Source organism: Hirundo rustica, chromosome 13, assembly GCF_015227805.2.
Source record: "Hirundo rustica isolate bHirRus1 chromosome 13, bHirRus1.pri.v3, whole genome shotgun sequence".
Taxonomy (NCBI): domain Eukaryota; kingdom Metazoa; phylum Chordata; class Aves; order Passeriformes; family Hirundinidae; genus Hirundo; species Hirundo rustica.
The window spans coordinates 13903655-13930100 of record NC_053462.1 but is presented as its reverse complement, the minus strand read 5'-3'; the positions used below and the strand labels follow the sequence as shown (position 1 = coordinate 13930100).

Sequence of the window (26446 nt, the reverse complement as noted above, 5' to 3'; positions counted from 1 at the left end):
TTGGAAAACCTATTTGTTATTGAAGAAAAATCACCTTACCTCTCTTTTCTGCATCCCTTCTAAGAATACACCCCTGCTGAGAGGAACAGGCATCATTTCTTCCACATGATTCTGACTAAGAGCCCAGAAAATGGGGAACCTACTAGAAATCAGGGGAATAACTTTGAAGGTTAAAAAAATCAAACTGTTTTCTACTCCTTGCTTGTTTGTTTCATCAGGCTGATAAAGTAGGAAAAAGCACCAAAAAATAGACTGGTTTTCTATGAAAAAATAGGGGCTAATAATACTTTATCTTTACATAAGTAATATTTTTCTTGAAAACTTAGCTGGTTTTCCCTGATTCAAGGTTCTGCAGTGGGTTCAGTAATTTTCAGTGTAAACGGATGAAGGGAAACATTTGCTTCTCAAACGTTTCTGATTTGTCCAGAACAGATCCCTTTTCTTTAGAGAATAAAATTTTTGGATGAACATTCTTTGACCAGAGGGAAAGAACATGTTCTTCAAAGAGGGATGGGAAGTTTCTCTTTTCCATGGCTTCACTGGGTTGTATAAAGGGACTCTCCAGCCGGACTCAGCTCTGTCGGGACACTTGCAGCAGATGTGAAAGCCTGAAATTCAAACTGATGCTGAAGTTTAGACAGTTTCCTGACAGCAGCATTTCTGGGGCTGAAGGACAGCATCTTGAGGGGATAGACAGAAATCTCATCAGTGGGGCTGATGAAAATCAAAGACAAACTGCTGGCAGTAACCTGTAAGTGTGAGCCTGCACTGACTCTACTGCTGAGCCAGAAGTTTTAAGAGACCTTGCTTTAACCCTTCTATGAATTAAACATGGAAAAGACACCACAGTGTGGCAGGAGGGGCTCAGTGCTGATGTTGGCTTCCAGCTTGCACAGGGTGTGAGGGGTAGCTTGTTCTCCACATCAGCCCAGTGGCAGGTAGATTAAACATCAGCTGGTACCTGGCTGCTGAAAAGAGCATCCAAATGTCACCCAGCATTAAGGGGATAAGGCCAAGGCTGCCAGGAGATGTTAAATCCAGGGAACTTCATCTGTCTGTGTGTTTCTCTTGAGTCATTGTTGCTTTTGCAGTGGATGAGCCCTTCACTGCAGGCAGAGCAAAGGGCTGCAAGCCTCAGGGAGTGTTGAGGCTGATGAAATATGGATGGGAGCCTGGCAGGCTCCTTGGGCTGGGTAAATACATGCACAGTAATTGACTCCATCTTCAAGCAAGAAATGCTCTGCATAAGGATGCAGAACAGGCTTGTTTGGTGAAGTGTGATATGCACATTTGACTCAGCAATCACTGAGAAAAAAAGAAACCCCCTCCTCTGTGATGAGTAACTGAGTAGCAACTAACAGGTAACTCCATTTTCAACCTTTCTCCCCTTTTGCTCCACCTATTTTCCATCACCCACTCAGGAGATGATATCTCTGATGTCCTACAGAAGAATCATCTGATGAAAGCAGATGCAGCACAATATCCCAATCCAAACCATTCACAGTCTCCATTCCACTCCCAAAGAAAACATCTGCCTAGCTGGAGCTGGCAGGAAATAGAGTTGTTGATGCACAGATCATGCCACAGCCCCAAGCCAATGGCTAAGTGGTTACTGTGGTAATGAACATTTGGTAATGGCTCTTTTCCAGCTGCAAGGACAGGAATTCTCATGGGAGTGCCCTGAGCTCATGCAAACCCGAACAGCTTCTCCCTGTGAAATTACTAAAGGCTTTGACTGAGGGTCCTGCCTGTCCTTTCTGTATCAGCTGGATCCTGGGAGATCTTTGCCTTCATGTGTTTTAACCACACAAAACTGGTCAGAACAAGCCTCTGCTTCTGCAACCACAGCACATGAATTATTTCTAGGCACCTCTCAGGAGCCTCTCATGCTTAACTGGATCTCCCTCACGTGGAGCAAGCAAGATTCCCCTTCTAGTGAGAAGACGAAACCTGAATGACCACGCCTGTCAAGGGCAAGGCACAGGTCCAGACACGAGCAAGCAGGGCCAGATGGATGTGAAATGAAGCCATGCAGGGAGATTCTGAACTGAAATCTCATGTAGATTGAACCCCACAATGGAATCTCACAGTGGGAACAGCACAAGCATCTCCTGCTCAAACAGGAATTTGGAACGTTTCGAAACAGATATTGAAAATTATTTTTGCTAACAGCAGGGATGAAATTCACCCCAAACCCACTCAACTTCAAGCTGCATCTGTGGACAAATTAGTAATGCCTAGTATCCCGTATCTGCCTGCTAATTAACTCAGCAGCCGCTGCCAGAGTTAATGAGGGAAGCAGCTCCGTTCTCCCCGGTACCCCCACAGGGCAGGGATCCACCAGCTGCCACCTCCCACGGGCTGTAAAGGCAGGGCAAGGAGCTGCTGCTTTTGCTGCTGTTCGAAGGCCACTGAAGGCTCTGCCAGCTCCCTTGTGGTGTCTGTGGATATCTGTGGGTGTCTGTGGATATCTGTGGGTGGATGTCCCCAGGCCCTGCACCGCAAGAGCTTTTCCCATCCAGGGGAGATCCCTCCACAGGGAGTTCCTCCCACACACTTTACGCTGACAGAAAGGAAGGAGTAAAGGAAGAAACTGAACAAGAGCTACACTTATTAGTTGGAAAAAGACAAAGCTTGTCTCCTATAATTCAGGTGCCACAGACTCTGATGGAGCCCTGAGCCCCCATCTCACAGCCCTTGGGCTGCTGCCTTCTCAAAGCATCTCAAGGGGAAAATCCTCTCATTCAGGAAGATGTAGAGGAGATCAAGACCCCTGGGGAGGGTCTGCTCCAAGCTGATCTATTTACCCAGGGGGTTTATTTCCAATTTGTGGGATTGGCAGGCTGGGCAGTCCTTCCCACTTGGGGGAAAAGCTGTGTAGCGCAGATGTAACGGACTTCATTTGCTTCCTTACTTGCCGTGCATTTCTGCTGAGCCACACGGGCTCAGATGCTGTAAGCCTGCCAAAATCATGGTATTATTTCATAGCATATATGAGGGAAAAAACCCTCGACAATAGTTAATTAAATAATTACAATGAGGTCCTGCATTTTTCAGTATGCTGCTGGGAGATGGAAATTCTGGATGGTTTTTTTAATCAAATGGCTTATCTAAATCTAGCAGGAATTAAAAACCATTTCAGAATCTGATTTTTAAATGTCAAAAGAAATATTTTCTTTTGGAAATGTTCCAGACGGAATATTTCCCAGTGCAAAAAATTTTTCTTATAATTATGAAAAAATAATTGAAACTGAAGAACTACACTAAATGCTCTGAAAGAATGAAAAAAGATACCAAAATGATAGCAAACTACTTTCACCATGAACACACACCCCATTTTAATAGCAGTCTTGATTTTTAATTCAACTTCTATTATGTTACGGACCACAACCTTAGGGCTATAGATTAATCCAGATTTGCTCAGATGAGAATCCATCCATCAGCTGTGACCATGCTCTTCTAATCAAATGCAATTAACAACTGTCATGAAACACTAAAAAAACACTTACAAACTGCTTAATGACTCCCATAAATGGAACTGATTCATGTAATTTTTGAAATCAAGTTTCAATAAGGTCCAAAGAATAATGAAAACACAAATTCTGCTGTGGACATATCAGCTCGGTCTGAGCAAGGAAGATAAATATGATCCCTTTTTCCCTTACCATTGGGAAAAAGAAATGAAAAAATTAGCTGCAACATGCCTTGTTTTGTGTAGCAAATGTTGGCCAGTTCACTCAGGCCATGAGTAAGCAAAGCTTTGCTCGCATGTTTATTCACAGGCATTTCTACAAACTTCTCTCCCATAGGATGCAACCATCAGATTCTAGAAATATTTCATAAAATTATGACAAAATTTGATTTAATTTATAGATAAAACGACCAGAAAACAATTATCCATGATGATTATGTATTAAAATAAATGCAGTCCAATGCAAGGATTAAATTCCTCTTCCAGGAAGGATGGAAATCCTGTCTCTCCATCCTCTGTCTGAACCTCCCAGCAGCTCTTTACCCATCCTGTCCTGTTCCTCCAGGCTGGATGCCTGCTGGGTGTCCTGGTGTTTTAGGACAGATTATCCTGCATCTCAGCAGATTACAGCAGCATTTTAATCAAGTTGATATCTTTTCTCTGGTTGTACTTACACTAATGAGATCAGAGACATTTTTCCAAAGTTTTCCTTTGATCACAGGACAGAATTTTGTGCCTGTTTTGGACACTCAGACAATGAAAGGAGCTTTCTTTTCCCGCTCAAATGTGTTTTTTTCTGACAGCATAAAGTGACAAAATATCTCAGGCCAAGCTGTGCTGCTGTGACACTCCCTGCAGTCAGAGCCCACAGATCAACCCTTTCAATCTCTCACACTTTTGGCCCCTACCTCTAATCCCATCTCTCTTCCTGCCTCTGCCTTTATCCTATAACTCATCACAAATCCCTTCCCCCTCCTCTCTCTCTGCCTGCACCTCCATCCATCACTGTCTCTGCTGGGGTTTTGGGGGTGTGTGGGAGCTGAGCCTGGAGCTGTTGTGTGAACACACAGACCTCAGGTGTTGGCTCCCATCACCACCAGCCATTGAGCACCTGCAACAGCTTCTGACTGCCACAGGCTCTCTGGCAACTCAGTCTGACCCCCATCTGCAATCCCCACATCCCTGAGCACTCCTACACCTTGGCTCTGAAAATGAGGAACCCAAACCCACGTCCTGATGCTGCCTTTTCCTTAAACAGCATGAAACTATTTGGGGTCTGTTTGTATGGTATGGCCAGATGTATTCAAACAGAGACTAATTTTACCAGCACAGACTTGTCCTCACATAACTTCATTTTCATCCAGACAGAAGCTTTTCAAGCAACAGCAACGAAAGCCTTTCAATATTTAATCAGCTGCATGGCCTGGAACAGCAGGGACCAGCAGCAGCTGCCTGGCACAGTGTGGGCGAGGGGATGAGGACTCTCATCCTCACCAAGCCTCTCTCCACCCTGAAAACTTGCCTCCTCCTCCTCAAATTTGCTCTGGAGAAAGACAAATGGGAGCCCTGTTTCAGCCTTCTGCTTTAGCTGTGACAGCTTCCAAAGAGCATGGCTTTGAAGCACCTTATTTCTCATTCCTCCTTTCCAAATTCCCTGAAGCTTCCCAGGTGTAAATCTTCCTTTCCTACTGATGGCTGGGGAATTGCTGTGCTCAGTGCCCTGTAACTGTGAGTCAGCAGGACTTGAGCTCTCTCCCATTTCTTTCTAGTTCTAAAGCAGGCAGGGTACAGGGTTCTAAAGCTTTGGCTACAGAAAAGGCCCGGCAGAATTTGCAGGGTGTGTGTGTGTCGGGGGGAAATTAGGCTTTTCCTATTCTTTCCTCATTCCCTTAGTACTTGTCCTGCGTGTGTCAGAGGGATTACAGGAGCTGAAAGGACATCATCTGTCATGGGTTGGCTGTGCAGCACTCAGCACAGATTCTGTGGGTAGTCACCATACTTAAGGAGGGTAGCTTGGAAATAAAGCCATAAAGAGAGACCCCAAAGTGATCTGCTTTAGTCATGCCTGTTCCAAAATCATGTCAAAACAACAAATGCTTTCTGGTCAGAAATGTTCTATGAATGTTTCCTACCAGAACCCCTGATCTCTGCAATATCCCCAGCACCCAGCAGCTCAGCAAGGCTCTGGTTTGTCCCTCCCCTGCTGCTGGGCACCCTGGGCTGGAGGTGTAAATGCTGCCCAGCACCCCCAGGCTCTAATCCAGGCATGGCTGCAGCACAGGCAGCATCTCTGAGGGTTTGCAGTGTCTTACCTCCTAAGAACAAAGCATCTTCTCTTGTTAGAACTATAAAAGAGATACTAATAACCAACCCTAAACACTCTTATCTAAAAGAAGAGAAAGAAAAGCACCAAAAGCATATCCAATTAGTGATAAATAATAAGTACAAGATTAATTAAAATTACTCTGTTAATTCCCATCCTCTGGCTCTGAGAATGCAAAAGGCATTCCCCGTCTTCCCAAGGGTGTCCCAACGTCAGAGCACCACCACAGTCCCCAGAGGGCCAGTGACTGGCAGAGGTGACAGCAGGAATTGTCATGGATGTGCTGGCCCCACTGGAGATGGGCTCAGCCTGCACCAAGCCCAGCAATTTTGGGTCTGAATTGCAAGTGGACACTCCTCATCTCCTCCTCAACGCCAGGAAGTCTGACTTTTTCAACAGCAGCTACACATTAGGAGAAGAAGCCACTGGGATTTCTCAATCTGGGTCTGGTATAAATCATTGAACACCTCATTTACACGTGCTTATAATTAATGCACACTAGATCACTGCAATGAAACAGTCCTGATAAAACATCTGAAATGCACTGGGCTGCAAGTGCATTGGTTTAGGGGTGTGGAAGGACAAATGAACCCCCTCAAGAAATGTCTGATCCCACTGGCTCCCACTCTCCCTTTCAGGGGAAGCAGATGAGAGGAATTTAGGTCAGTTTTCCTCCTTTGTAGTACACTGAAAGCATTTGAGGACCAGTTGCCATTTTGTAAAAAGCCCACACCTCTTGTGGCCACAAATCACCTCCTCCTCTCCTACTTCCCATCTATCAGGTCAGAGAGAGCCCTGGCTTTGTGTACAGAGCAGAATTATCACTCTTTTTTTATTGCATTATCAGGTGCAATATCTCTCATAGTAGCCCATCTCTTATTCCGGTATGAGTCCAGAGCAATTTTACGTATTTTGCTGGATTTACAGCCCTGAGAATAACATCATGATCCACTCACCCAAGACAGTTTGTAAATCTAAAAGAACTTTTATCCATCAGTAGGAGTGTCCTGTGCAACACACCCTCTGTGCCAAGTACAGCTGGAGAAGAATTTTGCACGCTTCTATTCCTGTCCCCAAGACCCTCAATCATCCCCTTGGAGGCATCAAATCTAATCTGCCTCTAACCTGATTCCCCAGATGTGCTACTCCCCTGGGGACAGTGACTCAGGAGCTGCAGAGCAAGGCATAGCTGGGCCAGATGGAGGACCATGACTGCTTGTAGGACTGCAACATAAATGAGATTCCTCAGAGAAATCACCACCACCTCCTCTACGGGGGTCTCCTCTGAGTGTCAAGGCTTAGAGGAGAAATCAGGAGAGTCCTGCATGCCTGAGAAGGGCTTGGATATAAGTTCAGGAGGTCAGGAACCTGTAAGCTGCAATAATTACAGCAGTTAATCTGTAGCAGCCTGGCCACCTGCCACAAAGGGCAAGGGAATTGTCCCTTGGAGGAGGCAGGTTTTCTCTGCTGCCAGGAGGGGTATGGTGGGAGTGATCCCTGAGACACCACTTGTGTCCTGACAGAGGACTTATCCTTAGTTTGCCACCACAGTACCTCGAGAGCAGGAGGGGTGGGAAGCACATCATGTGCACAAACAGATTGGCTCCCATAGCATTTTCCCCAGGGTCAAAAATATCCTGCAGGGATCTATTCACCCACTCACGTTTTACAGAACACCCCACAGGGATTATCTCCAGGCCAGGACTGGGAAAGTCTCCACGTTGCGGTGCTGCTCAGAGGACACCATGCCTCTTACTCCCAGCCTGGGAGGGTGGGAGGCCAAGGAGGCAGCTGCTGTGCTGGGAACCAGGGCTTGCTCCATCCATCACCCAGTCGGGAGCTGCTGAATTCCAGCTTCCTGCAAACTCATCTTCCACAGGAGCTGCTGTGAAGCACAGCAAAACACAGAGCTTGACTGGAAACACTGAGCCAGTGAGAACTGAGCCCTCACAGTCCTGCAGCATCTCCTGGAGGAGCCTGCCCAGCACCAGACCTGACACAGTCCTCATGCCAAGAGGCATCTTAGAGCTGAATCTGGCTTCTCTTAGTCAGTTCTGATGTTGCCTGGGTCTTGGATTTGAGAAGGTAAGTCAGCAGCCCTACTGTCTCCTCCACATCACAGCTTTGTAGATCTCGATAGCATCCCTCTCTATCTGAAGTCGTATCTCCAGGTTTGACACACTAAGGTGAGCAGAAAACATCTCTGAAAACTTGTAGCCCCTCCAACTTTAATGAGGGGGATTAGAATACTTACAGCACTCTCACATTTCAACCACCTCCAAGCAAGCTGTAATTTCTTCTCCTTCCCTGGCATTAGGGCAGTCAAAAACATGCCCAGGTGAGCTATGTCACCTTAGACGTTGGAGACATCCATTTGTAAAGATGCCCTGGGACAGTACGAGAAAAAGAGAATTGTCCTCAAAATGGCCTGAGCTTCCCAGCTCCCTTTCTCTGACTGAAGTCTCATCCATAAGAGGTTCTTCCCTCGGATTTAACCCAGCTCCTCTTTCAAATTCAGCACAGCCAAGGGAATCTGCCAGGCCACCTCAGACAATCCCATCTTCCTTCTCCCCCCAACACCAGTGAGTTTCCTCTGCCATAACCGTGATCACTAAGTCGTGACTGCACGGGAAGAACAAACAGGCTGAGCAGATGGGGTGTGCGGGAGGAAGCCCTCATTTAAAACGCAAATAACTGCTGGTAATTCAGCAGATGTGGTAAGAAAAATCTGGAGAGACAAGCATGAGGTGACAGGATTCCAATTTCAATCAAATAATGTGGAAGTCTCCCTGGCAAGGAAAGATTTCACCTTCCATCTTCTTGATTGCCTTGTCTTGAAGAGATGATGACTGATGCCAAGTGCCATCACAGGAATGATCTGGAGTATTCTTCATTTAAGATCCCACATGACTCCTTGCCCTTACCAAATGGATTTTTTATTTTTTTTCACAAGGGAAATCCATCCTTTATAATCCAAATGTCCATAAGAAAAGACTAAAATCCAATTAAAGTAATAACATTCATTAATTCTGTAGCACATTCTATTCTGTTTCTAGCCAAAGACTTTAGGATCAGTCCTTCACTTCCCCATTATCAAATCAGGATGCCTCAGGAAATTTAGGACATTATAAACATCTCTATAACCAGCACATTGTAATATTCATTTGGCCCTAGATATTCATCTTGGCAGAAGCACCAAAGTTATCACAGATGGGTATGAGGTTTTTCTCTTTATAAATATTACAGAGCCATTAATTAAACAGGGGAAATTAACTGTGCCAGGCAGCACTGCAGAGGGACAGGAAAGCACAGTCACCATTGGCCAGCATGGCAGACTGAATGTGGGACAAGTGCACACAACATCAAACTGACAGCAAAGATACTCTGGCATCAGCATTACTGCAGGTTTTAGAAGATAATTCAACAGGAAAAACAATTTATAGACATTTCTGGTGCTCAGAAGCAATATCCCAGGAAACGTGGCATGAAGGATTTTCAACCTTTTGAAACAAACCATGGTGTTTTGGTCAAAGGACACAAAAGCTGTCCTCTGTAAGCTGATTCCCTCACATTATCAACTCCCAAAAGATAAATATAATATAATGGGGCAATTCCTGCACTTGCACTCTCTCTTTCTTGCCCTGTGCCAGGATTTAGTCAGGCAAAGCCCCTTCCAGTTCCTTGTGTTCTCTTCACCCCCTGTTTACCACACAGATTTGGTCAAAAGATTTTCCCCCTGAAACACACTTGAAACAAAACTCCAAGTCAAAAGCTGCTGCTGAAGAGAGGAGGATCTTTCTTCTTTAGATTTAATATAACTGGTGCTTGAAACATCTAGGTTTCTCTAAAATAATCACAAACCCCAAAGTGCCCTACTCTCAGTGTCACAGTATCTAACTTCAAAGAGTAGGAAATGTGTGAGTTTTTAGCAAGTGGAGGTTTCTGCATGAATACATCATGAGAGGAATATTTTTATAAACAAGTCATCTCTGAAATGTTCTCCAGAACAAGTTTTAATTCTGCCTATCAAAAATAAATCTAGGAAAAAAAAAAAAAAAGTTTTGGTATCCCCAAACCAAATTCTGCACCAATTTTTGGGGTAAAACACAGGTCTGTCAAGAAGGTCATATCTTTGAACCTGTTAGAAAAATTGCCAAAGTTCCCCTGGTACATTTCTCCTTTGTTTTATGTTATGTACAGACCTTTGCAGATTCAATACAGCCAGATTGCAAAGGCTGCTCTTAGGTTTATTATTCCCTGATCCTCTTTAAACAAGGGCTCTAAATTCATCCCTGGTATAACAGCTCTGCTGTCGCTCAGCTAAGATGCAGGACACCTATTTTCAGAATCCTGTGAGACACTGACTTGCAAACCACTCATTTGGAGTAATCCTATGTCCAGGATATCAGACAGCTCATGGTCCCAATAGAGTGTCCAGAGAGACCCCCTTCCTTCCAAACATCTTTATCTGCACCTCTCTCTATATCAGCTACTGGTAGAACCAGGGGACTGGTTTCAGAGAGAAATGCAGTTAGGTTCAGGATGGAGATAGTTTATCAGCTAGGGAAATTAAGAGGCTTTATGCACCAACTCAAGGGCAGGAATTTATGAATGACTTCCCACAACTCTGCAGTAACAAGCAGAGGGCAGAAAAAGCAGCATTCAGGTAGGAGCTCACATAGGAATACATGGAAAATATCAGCCCAAGCTGGAAATCACAAAGGAAAAAAGATACAGGGTGGGCAATGGATCTGCCTGTGAGTGAGAGCTGGTCCGACTGCCCAGGCACACACATTGATCTGCTTGATTCCCAGCCTCTCACTTAACAGTAATTAAATTGCTTTGATGAGCACTGACCCCTGGAAAAGCTTCACTACAAACCAAATGAGTTTCCCTCGTTTGGTTTTGGGTTTTTTTTCCCTGTCTCTTTCCCAGCTCCCTCCTTTTGCTTTTCTACCCCGCTAAGCCCTATTACTTTTGCATCTGGACTGATCTCCCAGAAAGGGACCAAAGAAAAAAGCATCATTGCTTACCAGAACTAGGAATTGTCTCATCACAACCGTTCACCAGCCATTTCCCCTCTTTCTAGCCAGAGGAGCTGCTCCTGAGTGGGCTGCCCCTTTCTGCTAGGATGTCACAAGCCGGAGATTAGAAGTAAATGCTCTGCAAGCCAAGCCGATCATCCCGCTGCGACCGCATCCAGGTAGGTACCGAGGCAGGAGCTATGGCAAAGTCCATCAGGCAGCAGAAAACACCACGGCACGCACACACCCCCAGCCAGGGAGCAATGGGAGTGGAGGGAGGCTGGAGGCAGGAGCGAGAGCAGATGGGAGGGGGGTGGCTTGGGGAAACCAGGCAGAGGGCGATGCTAACGTGACAGATGTGTTGACTTTAAGTTAAACAGGAAATTGAGGATGTTCGACGCAGGGAGGAAAGACATTAGCTCACATTAAAGGCAAAGACTTTCCACGGTCTTTTCCTTCTTTTCTTTCCCTCTTCCACCCAGGCTTTCTCCAGTGATCTCTAACTCTGCCTTCACAGACAGCACGGTTGATACTGACTCTGCCTGTGTGTCTGGGCAAGGCAGGAGCTGCGGGGCCAGGCACAGAATTCCCCATCCTAGCAGTGAGTTGGGAGACTGTTCTTTATTCCCTCTTCAACTCAGACTCCCCTGACAGTATTTAAACATGATCCTCTAGATGATATGAGTAAAAGAGAGGATGCTGAACAGCAGAACAAGGCTTTCAATTTGTCCCAGTTCTGGGCAGGGGAAAACACAGGGTCAAAATCCTGATTTAGCTTACATAGTATAAGCAGCAGAGAGTAGAATAAATTGATTTAAATGCAGGGGAAATAAAGTGTCTTGGTGCACTCAACTTCCCCATGAATAAACCTGATTTTTCCGCAGTCCAGACAAGGATGGCCAGGCTGAGTCTGGGGGATAAGAGCTGTACTGTGAGGGTGCACAGGTTCAGGGGGATGAACTCCAGGGCAAGGTGGCTACATGTCTAGGCAGTAGTAAAATGTGAAGAGAATTGGGGAAGTCAAAGCCCTGCACTGATTTCTTAGTTACAGCCTGGAAAACCGAGTGAAGGAAGGCAGACAATACTGGCTTAGAGCAAGACCCCAGATTCTAGAGGTTAGGGGAGGAAGAGAGTGGCCCCACCACAAACCCACGGACAGACAATCAGCTAGGACACAAGGACTCTGTTCCTGTTACATGAACTGGTCCTCTCTGCTGGTTTTTTCCACTGCCTTTGGCACAAGGAGGCAGAGCTCCCCGGTCATCCTTGCGGAGCTGGGTGTCAGCCACAGCCCAGCGTGCACAGTGGAGCCTTTCTCAGTCATCTCCCCACCAAAGCTTTGTCCCAAGACCCACATGTGGAGGGTCAGGAATCTCTCTTCTGTGGCACGAATGGGACCCCAGGGTGAGATTAGTGTCAGGACTCCTTTTTTCTAGCAGCTGTGCATTAGGTAAAGAACAGAAATCTGCTGTGGTCACTTGCTCCACAGTGGAGTGAAATATTCAGGTTTTGGTGCAATCTAGCCTGCCTCCCTGCTTGCATCCCATTCTTCCCCACCCCCTCACTGTCCCTGAGCTGTGCTGTTGGCCTCTCTCCAACATTTTAATGGAGTATCGACAGTGATCCATTCGCACTCCAAACAGAGGAGGCTGACCCGCAGCCCCAGAGCGGCATTTGCAGAGCCAGCCCAAGCAGTGGGCTTGGAGCATCTCCTTGGGTGGATCAGCTGCAGTTCCAAAAGCATCCCATCTTCTGGTTAGAGAAACAGCTTGGAAAAGTCTAGCGAGGACATTACACTTCGAAAAACTGCTGCCTCAGGTCTCTTGTCCCTCCTCCTACCTGCTGCCACGCTCCTCGTCTCTGCAATTATTTATAAAGCTCCATGTTCTTTCCTAATTGGGCTGTTCCCTTTCGCCTTGCGCGTCACTCCGGTGTCACTGCGCGTCTGGGCCCCCGGTGACCTCTTGGAGCGCTTGGCAAGGCTGGCAGCAGCCAAATGAGTCATCAGCAACCTGCTGGCATCTCCCTCCCTCCTGCCATTGCCCCCCTGGCTCCCACCGAGCCTGCCTGCAGCCGGGGAGGCCTGGGGGAGCTTAAAGCTGTCTAATCCCCTGGATAATTCATGAAAAGAGGATTACCCATTCTGTGCAGAGCCCTTAACCTAAATATAAACCAGCCTTCCACTTGCATTGCAGCTCCCGTGGCACGGAGGCGTTTTCCCTGCGCTGCTCCCCCATCACATCTTGGGGGTTAATGCTGCTCTTGCTCAAATCTGGGACAACCGGGTTCTAACCCATGGAGCTGCAGTGCAATGAAGCCAGGCTTTGTAAAGCAGAGGTGAGACTGTGTTCTGTGAACACCAGTGGGATCAGTGCAGACTCATCCCTAGAAGCACATTCTCTCTGCCTAATGAACGGCAAACTCCTTTGTGGGGGTGTCAGGGAATGTCAGGGAATATACTTTCTTACTGTATATTTGGAAACCAGTGTCATGGTGCCATCAGAGCCTGACAGCAGTGCATCAGGAGAGCAGAGGGAAGTGCTAAACTTGGACAATCCCATGGGAGCTACAGCAGCCTGCCCCAGGACCTGGGCTCTGCTGCCCATCCTGGACCCAGGGTCACCAGGAGCTGGGTGAGAGTACAGCCAGAGAGGTGGGGAAAAAGGAATAGTTAACATATTACCATTCCTGCTTGCATGCAGAGATGGTGGATAAACTGGGGAGCTGCAGGAGGGATTCCTGATGGATTCAGCAGCTTCCTGGAAGACCACAGCAAGCATCACCTCTCCTCATTTTCTCTCTCCTTATTTTCCTGAACATGTCTCCTCACCTGCCTCTCATTTTCCTCCTCTCCTCCTTCCCAGACAGTGAAATGAGGGTTGACACAGCCACCACAGGCTCCCCTTTCCTACAATGCCTTTTTTTTTTTCTTGGCAGTTAAAGTCCTTATGGGACTTTAGTCACCGTAACATTAAAGCATTCATTAGCACAGGAGTAATTCCATAATCTCTTCAGACGAGAACAATTTCAGAGGTTCAGCTCATGATCTGGAAAATCAATTTGCCAGCTTGATGATGCAGGAAGAAGATTTTCAAGGCTTTGGCTTCCCCAGCAGGACTGCTATAAACCCTGGGACTTGGTGGCCAGGAAGAGGCCACCCACAACAGCTCTGAGGGGAGGTGGCAGGACCCAGGGGGTCTCATTTGGCTCAAGGAAGGGAGCTGTGGCGGTTGCAGGGTGAGCCTCAAAACCAGACCTTCTCACCAGGTTTTGCCCAACAGTGTGCTGGACACAGGTGAGACAGCATCACCATGGGTCATGGGGAATTTTCCTGCCTTTTTCATCTCTCATACTTCATTTCATCAAAGCAGTGCTCCCAGCTCAGGGCATGAAAGGGATGCATCTTAAGCATCCCGCCTTTGCCCTGCACTTACAGGCTAAACTAAACTCCTGTACCTCCTGTACCAAGTACCAGCCCTTGTGCTCTTCCTCTCCTCGCGGAATTTTTCACACTTTGACTGTGCTGTCAGAAGCTGGGACCCGCACCCTGCCTGCAGGCACACAGCCAGATTGGCAGAAATCATCTGCAGGTCCAAGGCTGACTTTAGGGAAGCATCCAGCTCTGTGCTTGTAGGTTGGGGGCTGCCTCAGGACCTGGGTGTTCTTCCTTCTCCAGCTCAGCTCCTTCCATCAGGAGTTGTCAGGTACCACAGACTTTCATTTAAAGATATTCCAGAACATAAATAGGTGCAAAAAGCTGCTTCATGGAACAGACCTCTCAGAATCTGGCAGCTGAAGTGGAAGGCTGTCTCCTGTCAGCTGCTTTCTGGTTCTGGCTTTGATGCTCCCAAAGGGTTCTCCAGCACCCACATTATGCACCTGCAAAGTTATGTTAAGAAAACCTAAGGTGTCCTTGAAGGTCTGATCTCCAGCTGAATTCATCTAGCAGTGGTGGACACGCTTTTCACAGCAGGGCCATGAGGAGGAGAAGCAACAGAAGTTAATTAGGACCTCTTGGACCTCTTGAGAGCCAGGGCCTCAGTGTAGGTGCTGTTACCTGTGGAGGGAGATGTTCCTCTCCTCTTTCTGATGGAAGAGGGCTTCCCTATCCTGATGAAGAATCAGAAGCCATGGATGCTGCCTCTGCTCCCATTTCTTTCTCCAGGTTTTCCTGTAGGAGTCTGACCAAAGACATCCCACTGCATGAAGAGTTAGGGCCATTTAGGGCAGAGGCACTAAGATGCATTTCCAAATGAGCAGCAGGCCTTGGGCTCAGTGCCTGGGATGGTCAGTGCAGCACTGTTGGATGTTCAGTATCAGAGAATCAACACTTTTCCTCTCCCTTCCCCCAAATGATAACACCAGGGACACAGAGAGGACGTGAAACAGCAATTTTCATGCCATGTCAGACACATGACTTTCTCTCAGCCTGCCAGAAGCTCCTACTCTAACTCCTTATGGCAGGAGTTCCCCATAAGCTCTAGTGGGTTCTTACAAGTGACCAACACAAACTCAGTCAGGGAGCACACATGGAGCACTGCATGCTCCTCCCCTGTACATTATCACCATCAGGCTGTTACTCTCTTCCTGTTTTTCTCGAGATGAGGTCATCCCTGCCAAGTAATATCCTTGCAGGGCCACTTTTACCCATTATTTTTAACGGGATTCTGGTGTCACGGATCATATTGCTGCAGTTTGGCACACGTAATAAAATTTTCCCTTGAATGACACTTGTCCTCCAAAAGAAAAAAAAAAAAAAACAATCCCTGCAGAGATGTGTGCCTGGATGTGTTACAGGATGGAACTTGTCACCACAGCACCTGCATCCCGCCACAGCCTCCGTCCAGAGAGCCAGCCCGGCCAGTTCCCAGATCTCTGTGGCTTCAACTGACCCTTCCTAAGAGGGGAGACGAACTGCACTTTGCATCTTCAGCTGCAGTTGAGCCCTCGCGGAGGGGATGGTGACAATGGCAGGGGGAGCAGGACAGCCGGGGATGGTGCGCGCAGGCACCGGCACACCCGGGGCTGCCGCCACCGCCACTGTCCCGCACGGCTCCTGCGGACAGCACAGCCCCTGCCCCCAGGAAAACTCCTTCTCCTTCCCCCTGCCAGTCCTCCCCGGGCGGAGCACACACCCGGAGCGCTCCGGTCCAAACTGCTCCAGCCCGAGTTAAAACTCTACAGCGCAGCAGGCAGAGAGCGAAGGCAGCATAACGGGGCCGGTTTCAATCGTTCACAACTGCCCTGACCCCTCCAATCTCATCACACCGACCCAGCCCCTCCAGCTCCCACCCATCCATCCCAACTCAGCCACCGGCTCCGCGCCCTTGCGCATCTTCCTTTTCGGCGGCACCTTTTGTTTTAGTTTCTTTTCCCTCCCCGGCACCGAGGCACCCCTCTCGGGCTGCCAGCTGTCCCCCGTGTTCCGTGGGGCAGAGGCAGCGCCTGGCTCTTACCTGGAGCAGCCCGGGGAGGCGCGGGGGGTGCGGCGGCCGGGGCGGTGCGGCGCGGCGCGGCGCTGCGCTCGCATCTCCTCTAGCGCTGATGCAGTCCTGCCAGGCGCCGCATGCCAATGATGCAGCCCCGGGGATCCCAGCCCAAGAAGCCCAGCGCTGGGAGGGAGCCCAGAGTGTCCTGCCTGCTGCCCTGCCGTCCCCAGCCCGGGGAGGGAGCGTGCGGAGGCAGCCGTGGAGCGGCGGAGAGAGCGAGAGGCTTGCACAGCAGGCAGGGAGAGAGGGCGAGGCGATGCTTGTGTAATTTCATCACGGTAATAAAATCCAAGCCAGAGCCTAAGTGTTGCAGCTTTTTAGCAGAGTTCTTCATTACATGAGGGGTTTTTTGTTGTTGTTGTTGTTTGCTTTGTTTTGGTTTTTTTAATTTTTTTTTTTTCTGGTGTAATTGCTGACATACAGGAATGTTTCTGGCTGGAAGCAGAGGGGAATCCCAGCATGACTGGGCATCCTTCATCTCACCACTTCATATATTAGACCATTGCTACCTTTGATTCCCCTCTCCCCGGGATGGCTAGGGAAGGGGCACGTTTTAGACAAAATTCTGGGAAAAGCCTGTTCTGTTTAAAATTCCCTTGTGTTTATAATTTGCGAGTTCATTGCCAGAAGAGTAGCAGGAAATCTCCTACTGTCCATGCAATTTGGTGCTGGAAAGAGACCATGTGGACACAGTTTGCCCTGGAAATCCATCCCCATCCTTCTGTGTTATTAAAAGAGATAAGCAGTAACATGAGAAGGTGTCTTACTGAGGAACAAAGCGTGCAGCTCCTAAGAAAGCCTTCCCAGGGCACACAGGGGGCATTTCCACACCCAGCAACATCTCTCCATGCAGAGCTGCCCAAGTCAGTCCAGATAATGAGAGCAATATTTTCACTGACAGATTTTCATTGCTCCTTCTGCTAACCTAAAGCTAAAGAGCAGCATGGATCCACAGGCTTTTCAGGAACAAAACAGGGGCAGATTTACAGGGCAGCATGAATTGCTTGTACTTGAACAAAGAAGTGGAAGTGCAACCCCAGCCACCCACCCTGCCTCTGTCAGCAGGTGACATCTGGAAAGTCACTCTCCCACTCCGTGCCTCAGTTTCCCCTCCTGTAAGTCAGCACTGGCACTACTGGCCCCTCCAGGCTGTATAAGCACTAGAGATTGTCATTCCTTTGGCTGTTTCCAGGGTTCCTCCAGACACATATTGCACTTTTCTTCCCTGGTCTGTACATTAGTGCACCCCTTCAGCTCATCTGATCTGAATTTTCAGCTCAGGTGTGCTTGTTCTGATTGACAGCATTCCAAATTGGGCCTGTAAATTCTCTGTGTGCTTGCTCTAATTGACAGCATTCCAAATTAGGCCTGTAAATTCTCTGTTTATCCGATGGCTTGCTGATACAGTTCCTGTGACTGCACTGGTGGCATCATTGCCATACGGGAAACACAGTAGGTGATTAATTCAGATTTTTTTTTTTTTTTTTTACACCCACTCATAAAAATTGGAACTCCAATCTGAGGTTCAGCTTTATTCTCCCTTGCGCAGTACATTAGCTTAATTGCATTCTGTGTTTGGTACAGTGCACCAATCACTTTGATGTGGGAGCACTTCAAAAGTCAAATTATTACCAGAACTCCTGCACATTACAGGCCAAGTATCAAGGCCTTGGCACAGCTAAAAAGAGCCAGTCTATCACTGTGTCACTGAGCACTGCTTGCTTGCCTGTCACTGCCTCTTTTAGTCCTCCAGCTCATTAATAGTTCAAATTCCTCTGGTCACAGGAGCTCTGTTTGCAGGTGTCAGATCCATGCTCAGGGAGCACAGCACCCTCCATGCTGTGCTCTCCTGGAAAGGGCTTGGGCAGTCCCAGCTCCCTCCCAGCTGCTGCTGGAAGGAGGCTGCTCTGCCTCATGTCACCTTCCACTTGCAGGAGGGACTGGAAGAGAGGAGAGACACGGCAGGCTGGCCAAATGAGCACCCCAGTGTCCCTGCTGGGCTTCTCTCCATTCCCAGACAAGTCCCTGCACATTCTTACTGCTTCCCATGCATGCAGCAGAGATCTAATCCGGGTAAACTCGCATTAAACCTCACTGCAGAACCAACAGAGAGGGAGGCAATAAATCTGGGAGGCATTCTTCGCCAATGCATTGTGATTATCAGAGTTTCTAATTACCTCTGCACCCTCCTGTGCTCTCTGTTAATCACTGCTGCCCGTATCCAGGTACCTCAGCCAGACAGAGCCATTTTCCGTGGTGCCATATGGTGCCTGCAGGGAACCTCACGGGCTGCCTGACATCCAAGGCAGCAGGACAGGCAGGCCTAACATCTTCCTGTTCAGAAGAGCACATTAATGAAATCTGCAGCAATCCGACTGTCTCAGAGCTGCAAGGACCAAATGAAAAACGAAGCAGAGCTGCAATGAATAAGTACCTGGCAAGGAGATGGGTAAAATTATATAAGCTCTTGTATTCCAGGGAAATAGGAGACTGTGTAAAGGCTGATCGTGAAGGTGTACTTACTAGCACAACTACACAGGCAAAGTGAGCTTGTTCTAACCCCATAAGCTTGATCGAACCCCATAAACTCACTGAGCACAGTGGAAAGCTCACAGATGTACTGCTAAGCCGCTGGGATAGGAGATCTGGCCAATCCATGTGAATGGAGCAGAGCCCCACAGTCAAAATCAAGCCACATTCCCCTTTTATCCCAGCTCAGCAGTTTCTCTTTTGCCTCCTTGCATGGACCAGACACCAGGGACGCTTGCACTGAAGTGCAGAGCTGGGCAAAGCAGGGTACCCTCCTTCAGCAGTGCTCAGATGCTGTGGGGAAGTTGTACAATGCAAAACAAAAAAGTCAAGTGATGAAGGAGCAGCCTCTGGGATGGCTCACAGGCTTTGGAGTGAAAGGAAGGTAATTAGAGAGAAAGCACGACTCTAAAAATACACAAATAATGTGTATTTCATAGCTCTGCCAGAGCCATGGCTTACATGCCTGGGCACTTGCTGTGAGAGGCACCCGGTACCACGGGGGGCTGTGTGACCAGGGTAGGGTCAGCTCAGGGCTTTTAGGGGGGTTTTCAGGGCTCCCTTCACACACAGCCACTCACACACGTGTGGGGGTGCACACACACCGCTCACACACACACTCCTTCCCTGAGTGTCCCTCTCTCCTTCCCTGAGCCCTCCCACAGCCTGCACGATGAACCCCAGCTGACCTGTCCTTGGAGGTGTCCATGTCCTGATAGTAGCCAGGAGAAACCAGCTTTAACATCTGCTACGGGATAAACACGTCTGAGGGGTCAGGACTGGAGGCTGGGGGCTGCAGGGCGGTGGCAGCAGGAGCTGGGCGTTGCCACCTCTCCAAGGTGTGCAGTGACAGCAGGCTGGTGGCTGCTGCTCCCCACTGGTGACAGCTGTCCAGCCCTTACCTCCCCCTCCCTCTGCCACTTCTGCTAATGAATTTTGCTTTCAAAAGCCGGAATCTGGCCTTAATAGAAGCAAAAGTCCCAGGCAATATTTGATTGCACCTTCAATTACACCTGAGAAGCAGGATTAGTAATGCAGATAACAAATACAATGTAAACAGCTACACAGGCATTAAGTCTAATTGTTGGTATTGCTGCCTGATCGCTGGCAGATATAGATAAAATGCATATGGAATCAATCTGGAGATCAATAAAATAGCTGTCAGTCCTCTGTGCTGTGAAGGGATTGTGTTGCCAAGATCCAAAAACAAATTTGGAGGAGAGAGCACACGGCAAAAGGCCAGAGCCACACCATGCCAGGTTGTGTCCTGCCAGAAAGGGACACGCCTGCTGCCTGGTCTGGGGGAAAGGCCAGCTAGAAGTGGGGAAAAAAGGGTTTTAAACTGAATACACTGCAATGTGAAATCCAGCAGAAGTCAGGGGTTGGGTCTGTGAAAGGTTTCCACGCCCACAGTCCAGATGGGGTGTGTGGATACACACACCCCTCCACGGAATGGGCCCTGCTGCTCAGTGCTGCTCAGGAGCAGCAGCCCCTTGCTGGGTGCTGTAACTCCTGCAGCACCAGCCTTGCCACCCACGTTACCAATGTGCTGCATAAAAGGAGAGTTGAATTACTGAACGTAGGAGAAATGAGGGAAAACACCTCAATGCATTTCATATTTTCCTCCAAAGTGCTGAGTTGTTCTGATTAAGGCTCTGTTTCCACAAAGCATAATAATTTTTCCTTAAATTAGCCTCTTACTTTCTGCTTGACAGGAGCTCCTGATTATCACAGCAACCTAAAGGGCTGCACAGCTCCTGGAAGACCAGGAAATCCCAGCACCAACTGTGCTTCTGCAGGCTGGCCCCACTGTCTTCTCAGAGAGGTGATTCATGAGTGTACAGGCTGCAAAACACAATCTGCATTTGTGTCCTCCAAGCCAAAGGGGCTCCTGAGCTACCTAAAACTCACATGACACCACAGATGCTGAGATTTCAGGGCAAAAGTGCAGCCAGCTTGGCAATATCAACTTACCTGAGCTGGAAAGCTGAGCTGGAGAGGCTGTACCACACTAGGAAAATAGGAAATTAACATCACAATAAACACTTTGCTGGAAACTATTTGTGGCATGAAAACTTCAGTTTTCCAAAGAGCCACAATGTGCCATTGGCACGTGCTGTGACAGGCCAGGGGATGTGATGTCTGCTGTCATCCATCAGCAGCATCATGGCCTGGAAGTGGTTCCATGTAGAGACAAGGGTGCTGCAATGTCTCTAACCCAGCAGAAACCATGTTGCAAGACAGTCCTGAGTGAAAAAACGTGGGGACTTTGGCAGGTCGTGGTGCGAGGGCCAAGCCAATGAGCACAGCAGGACCTGTGCTGACAGCACTGGACTAAATACATTACCTAAGAGCCACCTCCTCCAGGTTCACCTTACACATTTCTTTTTTTTTTTTTTTTTTTTTTTTTTTGTCCTTCTTTTTCGCCCTCTTTCTCTAATGTTTCTGTTCTAGGCTGAAAATCCTGAGTGCAAGCACAGTGAAGCATTAAAGAGCAGCTCACACGTCTCTTTTCTTCCCCTATTTTCATCTTTCGAAATGAAGGAATATATTGTCAGGTTAACTGACTTTGCAGAGCTCTAATGAGTCAGTCAGAGTTTATTTATGTGGAAAGGATGAATGGTTCCCTACATGTTAATGGCATAATCAGCAGCAAACCCCTCAGCATTAATATTTAATGTCCTTTGTTATGTACATGCCTGGCTGTTATTGAGAGAGGGCTGAGTCAGGAGAGCAGAAGCTGCTGGGAATTGAATAAGCATTATTTGTGGGATTTCTCTGAGTGGAAAATGGAAAGTAGAAAAGACATTGTTTTTATGTGTGGCAGCCCAATTTTCAAGGAACTGCATTTCTGGAGAGTGTATAATACATGCAAAGAACTGCTGCAATGGAACTCTGTGGCTTTTTGCATTACCTGATTCCTTTAATGTCCAGGTATTCATTGTTAGGTTTATTAATATTGCACATCTATAACACATCTATCTCCCACCTTTTATCTAGATTTCCTGCAAGTTAGACAAATAAAATAAGTATGTGAATCCTACATCTTTAGCACTTCTTCTCTTTTATATACACAGAGAAATATATTAAGTCTATCTATAATATTAAACAAATATTAATCTTAAATCTGTTCTTCCTCCGTTCCTGCTGTGATACAGTTGCCAGTTACAGATGGTTCCATCCTGCTCCCCTGTACAGAACAGATATCAGCAGTGTTTTTCCAGCTAGCAGAGGTATGTCTGAATGCTCCACTAGCAAAACCTTTCCATATTTCCATGATTACCCTGTAACTATAGCAAATGGCCTAAGCCTGGTCTACAAGACTCATTTCATCTGAGTGACTTTTAGGAACACTCTAATAGATGTGGGCATCTAAGGGATAAGAAAATGTGCTATATTGCATTACAGAGAAATTAAATACAAAGCTGTAATTTCAGATGCAAAGGCTCAGGTTTCAGCTTTTTTCTTACTCGTCTGGAAGAGCCTTTATTCCTGAAGCTGTGCTTTCTGGGGAATTTCCTTGAGGGAAGCAGAGGGGCCTCTCCCTCCTTCAATAAAAGACAGAGAAAAAAGAGAAGCTTTGGTATTTTCAAACAAAGTCACCTTAGCTGTTCACTCATGCATTTTCTTCTCTCCTGTGCACCAGGCTTCTTGAAGCTGGATCAGAAGGGACTTTAGTGAGTTTAATGTGCCCAGGACAGAAGGCACCACAGCCAGGCTGCTTTCCAGCAGTGCATCTGGAAAGGGATGGGGAGATGTTCTCATAGAATGCATCCAGAAATCGTGTGGGAAAAGAAAGAATTGGTGATTATCCCAGAAATATTTCAGGTGTTTGCACCACCGGGTTGTAACTTGGCGGTACCATCGACCACGGCTGAGGCTCGATGTGAACTGGTCATCGGGCAGAAACTAGGTGCGAAAATGGAGAGAAAGGGGCGCATTTCCCTGAGCAGGAGTGAAGGGGAGGAGGAGGAGAGCAGAGAGAAACATCGCTGTGAAAGCGCAGGGAGAGAGAGAGTGAGGAGCCAGAGCCTGCGAGCGGCGGTGCTGCAGTGCGGAGCCACCTACAGCAGGGGGCAGCAGGGAGCTGGACGGACGGACGGACAGACGGACAGAGGGATGGACGGACGGAGAGACGGACAGACGGACGGACGGACGGAGAGACGGACAGAGGGATGGACGGACGGACGGACGGACGGACGGAGAGACGGACAGAGGGATGGACGGACGGACGGACGGACGGACGGAGAGACGGACAGAGGGATGGACGGACGGACGGACGGACAGAGGGATGGACGGACGGACAGACGGACGGACGGACCGACGGACGGATGGACGGGCAGACGGACAGAGGGATGGACGGACGGACAGACGGACAGACGGACGGACGGACAGACGGAGAGACGGACAGAGGGATGGACGGACGGACAGACGGAGAGACGGACGGACGGACGGACAGACGGAGAGACGGACAGAGGGATGGACGGACGGACGGACGGACAGAGGGACGGACGGAGAGACGGAGAGACGGACAGAGGGATGGACGGACAGACAGACGGACAGACGGATGGACAGACGGACGGACGGACGGACAGACAGACGGACAAACGGACGGACGGACGGACGAACGGACACAAGGATGGTCCCTGCCGTGGCCAGGACAGCCAGAACTCCGCACAACCCTCGGGAAATTCGTCAGCCTCCTAATAGCTCCTGTCTACCGGCAAAACGCTTAAAAGAATGAGAAGAGTAAAGAGAGTCACAGAATCTACAGAGCACCCGGTGAAAAGAGGTGAGACGGCGGCTGGGTGAGGCGCTGGAAGCGACACACCATTGAGGCAGCGGATAGGCACAAGTGGCTGGTTATTTTTTATTCTGTAGTTATTCCAGTAGTTCTGTCCCAGCAATCAGGTGTCACAGTCCCCTGGGCTCACCCCTGAGGAGCTGCATTTGCCTCCACAAAGCTGCCTAGGGATCATCTGCAAGTGTGGGCCAGCAGATGAACTGCTCTGAAGAAGACAATAGAGACCTTCTTTCCTACTTTCAGCCTGATTTTGGTATGATATCCATAGTCTTTAATATCAATGTTACATACAAATAAGCATAACAATGATATATTTGTATTCGTGTCTGCATTCCTGTTACCTGCAGGTCCTTCAGGAGGTCACAGATGCAACTCTGCATTTGCTGATCTCCAAAGCCCCACGATTTACTAAACTTTTCCCAGTTCATGTTTTCCCTCTCCTCAGGACCCAGCTGAATGCCAGTTGCACATGCATGTGTGCCTCCTAAAAGGAGTTTCCCTAGAAGGGATTAGATAGGGCTCCCCTTTCACACAGCCCCCAGGGTAAGACTACAAGGAAATCCTCAAGCTATCTTTGCAAAGTGTGTGATGGCTCTTTATTTGTGTTCACAGAGAAAACACAGTTTGGGAGTTGCATGACTCGTGCTTATGTCCTCTGCAGCTACATGTAAAACCACAGTGTCAGAGGGTCTCATCAGGTTGTGTGACAGGTCAGCATGTGACCACAAACACCACTGGCAAGACACACAGAGTTCCATATTCTCAGTAGGGATGGGCACACAGGCTTGCTTGATGCTAATAAAGATGCTTTTGTCTTGTCCAGCTGGAAGCGGGAGTGACTGGATGCCCCACGAGAAAACTGCCTCTCATGTGATTTCCAGATCGTGTTTCTCATATCCCATAATCTGAAATCACATTAGAGTCAGGGCCCAGTCTTGCTCTAAGCTTCTGGGCCATCCAATGGCTCACTGCTCCTGGCCCAAGCTCACATAGATAGCTTCTCTAAACACAGCACCACTGTACAGCAACAGCCATGTATCCATGTTCAGTGGAAAACACAGAGCTGGAATTGTTAAACAACATGCAGAAGCCTAAACTGAGTATCAAGAGATGCCTGAGTACCACCTGAGTGTGGTGGGATTGCCAGGGCACTGCAGATTCGATTTCTGGCCTTATTTTGAGCTTCAAGCAATTCAGTACATGAGTGCTCAGAGAGGTGGAAATGGCTGCAGAGCAGAACAGGGACACAGAAGAGATCCCTGACACTGCCCACTGCTGCAGTGCCCAGTGTTCCTGTTGCTGCTCCATGCGTACAGTGGGAGAGAAGACAAATGTGAAGCAAATGTAAACTCAACTTCTTTTCACTTTTTGCTCCCTCTGCAAGCATCTAAGCACCAGTTAACTTCCTGAGACTGCTGGGTCCCTGGATCTGTTCCTCTTGCTGGAGGAGCTGCCTGCTGAGAGTTGAGACTCTTCCATGCCACACTGCCTCAGCCCTCACCAGGAGGAAGCATCTCATCCTCATCTCTAGCAGACATGAGGTGCCAGCCAGTCAGCAGCCTCATTTGTCTGGAGTCCAGCTTTGTCCCTGCTTTGTTTGCTTCTTCTCATGGCAACAGACAAGCTTCAGAGAAGGTTTTTCACCCACTCATTTTACCTGATAACAGCCTTGAACCAGCATCTGTTTGCCTGCAGGCACAACTTCTTGCTGCTAGTTGGGACCTATTTCTTATGAATTGTTGCTAAATGATGTCACTTTGGAATGAGCTCCCAACAAGCTGTGTCCCTGCTACCTAAACTCCAAAACTCCTGAAATTGCTACTGCTGGTGTCCAAAGGGTACAGGGACAACCAGAGATGCCAAACACATGGGATTCATCCCTCACTTTTCTCAGATGACACTGGGCAAGCCTTTCTTGTTTGAAAAAGCCTCCTCCTGGGGGAGCAGGAATGCAGGTGCAGGGGTCTGCTCTCTGCTCACCCGGGTATCCCTGAGCCTGCCCTTCTCCTGCCCATGGGGAAGCTCCTGCTCTGCTCCCTGCTGTGGCTGGCTGGGCTCCTGCACCAGCAATGCCTCTTCTCCTGCACGGCACACACCTGGCACTGCGGGGCTGTGAGCTGGAGAAACAGCAAAATGACAACCAAAGGCAGCAGATGAGCGTTATCTGGCTCATCCCAGCACTGATATTTGGGGTGCTGTCTCCAGGCCACTGCTGCTACACACTGCTCACCCTGCCTCTGCTGCTCTGCTGGTGCTGGCACTGAGAGGGGAGCACAGGTGATGCATGGTGGAAAGCTGCACTCAGTTCCTTCCTCAGCTTTCAGGTCTTCAGTGGCATTTGACTGAGAAATGTAGCTACTTCAAAGCCTTGAACAGAGCCAGTTCAAGCACAGGCACCCCTGTGGCTTCCAGTTTGGGGTTGGTTCTTGCAGAGCCTTTTTAGATTTCAGCTTCTCTGGCTGGTGGTCAGATGTCAAAAGGGACCAAATACAGCTCAAACACAGTAGTGGCAAAAAGGGCCCAGTGAATAAAAGGGCTGAAGTGAGGCCAGGTCAGAGCAGTGGCATGGTCACCACCCAGACAGGGCTGAGCTGCAGGTGTGGGGCTGCCTGCCTGTGGCAGGGGGGATGTTTGCCCACAGAAATGTCACATGGATGCTGCCAGGGATGGGCAAAGGGACCTCAACCTGCCTGGGGGAAGCAGGCTGTAGTAGGAGAAACATCAAGTGTGATTTTTTTGAGATGGTGTGATTTTTTTGAGGTCATGTAATTTTTTAAGATTGGCACGGAGACCAGTTAGACATCA

General features: G+C 48.4%; 1 protein-coding gene across 2 annotated transcripts in view; it reads right to left on the bottom strand.

Annotated features, from left to right (window-relative positions):
• The window catches only part of SV2B (synaptic vesicle glycoprotein 2B), a 63086-nt gene extending 46758 nt beyond the window's left edge, over nt 1-16328 (bottom strand). The window contains exon 1 of one of the 2 annotated variants that reach the window (XM_040077656.1): nt 16276-16328. The gene's annotated coding sequence lies outside the window, so the exon portion shown is untranslated. Of the gene's footprint in view, nt 1-10828; nt 11051-16275 lie in introns of those variants that run through there. The other variant, XM_058422414.1, reaches the window with a different exon arrangement.
• Nucleotides 16329-26446: the final 10118 nt, after the last annotated feature.